This window comes from Cervus canadensis, chromosome 24, assembly GCF_019320065.1.
Source record: "Cervus canadensis isolate Bull #8, Minnesota chromosome 24, ASM1932006v1, whole genome shotgun sequence".
Taxonomy (NCBI): Eukaryota; Metazoa; Chordata; class Mammalia; order Artiodactyla; family Cervidae; genus Cervus; species Cervus canadensis.
This window is the reverse complement of record NC_057409.1, coordinates 7573629-7575848: the sequence shown is the minus strand read 5'-3', so window position 1 is coordinate 7575848 and position 2220 is coordinate 7573629. Positions and strand designations below refer to the sequence as shown.

The following is a 2220-nucleotide window of genomic DNA, read 5'->3' as shown; positions in this document are numbered from 1 at the left end:
ACTTGTGTCCAACTCTTTGTGACCCCGTGGACTGCAGCAGGCCGGACTTCCCTGTCCTTCACTGTCTCCCGGAGTTTACTCAAACTCATGTTCATTAAGTCTGTGATGCCATCCAACCATCTCATCCTCTGTCGCCCCCTTCTCCTCCTGCCCTCAGTCTTTCCCAGCATCAGGGTTTTTTCTAGTTAATCGGCCCTTCACATCAGGTGGCCAAAATATTGGAGCTTCAGCTTCGGCATCAGTCCTTCCAGTGAATATTCAGGGTTGACTTCCTTTAGGATGGACTGGTTTGATCCCCTGCTGTCCAAGGGACTCTCAAGAGTCTTCTCCGGCACCACCATTTGAAACCATCAATTCTTAGGCGCTCAGCTTTCTTGATGGTCTAACTCTCACATCCATACATGACTACTGGAAAAATCATAGCTTTGATTATACCATAGCTTTGACGATATGGACCTTTGTTGTCAAAGTGAGGTCTCTGCTTTCCAATACGCTAAGTTTGTCGTAGCTTTTCATCCAAGGAGCAAGGGTCTTAATTTCGTGGCTGCAGTCACTGTCTGCAGTGATTTTGGAGCTCAAGAAAATAAAATCTGCCATTGTTTTCAGAAACCGATTTCATGATCCCAATTCTTATATCTCCTCACGTCTAGAAAAGTACTAAATCCCTTCATGGTAACACCAGCTCCTCTTGACTAGTAGAAAATCTTTTGTAAGGCGCTTGATTGCATTGAACTCCCCCTTCACCAACATCTTATATGTTGACCTTCCCCCACTGCCTCTTTGGAGTAATTCCTCAGAGCTATCTGAGGTGCTGCAGTCTCCCAGGCTGCAGTTCTCATTCTGCCCTAAATAAAATTTAACTCTCACCCTGTGCATCTTTTTAGTCCACAACATATTCTCAGAAATTTTGTTTTTGTTTTTCCTAGAGGGAAGCTGTGAATTAGATCCTACAAAAGCATTTTGCCCTAGATCAAACTTGGGACAATTTGTCTTTTACTCTGATTAAACATGTTTATATTCCTAAAATGTTTAGCATAGTTCTTGGTATATACAAAACTCTAGACGTCTTCAAGAGAGAGAAAAAGAAGAGAAAAAGAGAAGAAAAGAAGAAAGAAAAATCCATGTTTATCTTTTAAGTCTTAGCTCTTAACTCTTGTTTAGGAAAAACTACTCAAAGTTTGGAAATAGGCTAAAAGGAATTATTGCATTTCTTTTTAATATTTTGGGGCATTGCCTAGCAGGTCTTAGCAGTGATTATCCAATTCTTTAGAGGAGTGTACTTTTATTTCATTTATTATTTACTATTGATTAAAACATCTAAAAACTATGGGCTTTCCTGATAGCTCAGTTGGTAAAGTATCCACCTGCAATGCTGGAAACTCCAGTTCGATTCCTGAGTCAGGAAGATGAGATGGAGGAGGGATAGGCTACCCACTCCCGTGTTCTCGGCCTTCCCTTGTGGCTCAGCTGGTAAAGAATCTGCCCGCAAGGCGGATTATCCAATTCTTTACAAGGGTGTTCTTTTATTTCATTTATTATTTACTATTGATCAAAACGCTTAGAAAGTATGTTAGGCTAGATATTAATTTGTAGAAGGCCGAGGCTGAAACCGAGAAGGGCCGTGTGGGGTTCCCAGGCATGGGGGTCTTTCTGATCCCTTTTTCCCGTAGGCAAGACTCCTGCCTCCGTCACCTTCGTTGATTTAGAAAGGGCTTTTTTGAATGGTTGCTAATTAAGGGCTTCCTTGGTGACTCAGGGGTAAAGAATACCGAGTCTCTTACTGTTTCTTGCGTTGACAGGATTCTTTACACTAGCGCCACCTAGGAGGTCCAAAAGCTTCTTTTTTCCCACACCGGGAGTCGAACCCGGGCCGCCTGGGTGAAAACCAGGAATCCTAACCGCTAGACCATGTGGGAGAAGACGAGGGAGGGGCGGCCAGGAAACTACGTGAGGCAAGATGAAAGGGACCAGAGCCGTTCATCAAGTTCAGGAGAGGAACCACCCGATTGGAGGTTAGGGGAATGCAAAGTTTCACACCCAGTCTTGTCAAGTGGTGGTTTAGTCACTAAGTCGCGTCCAACTCTTGCGACACCATGGGCTGTAGCCGGCCAGGGTCCTCTGTCCATGGGATTCTCTAGGCAAGAGTACTGGAGTGGGTTGCCATTTCCTTCAAAGACCCTACATTTGACCCACTGTTATAAAAACCGTCATTAAGTTCTC

At 43.9% G+C, this 2220-nt stretch overlaps 1 non-coding gene across 1 annotated transcript; it reads right to left on the bottom strand.

Moving 5' to 3' along the window:
• Positions 1-1844: 1844 nt before the first annotated feature.
• Positions 1845-1916, bottom strand: TRNAE-UUC. Its single transcript has one exon. It is a non-coding gene; the product is annotated as a tRNA-Glu (tRNA).
• Between the last annotated feature and the right edge of the window lie 304 nt (positions 1917-2220).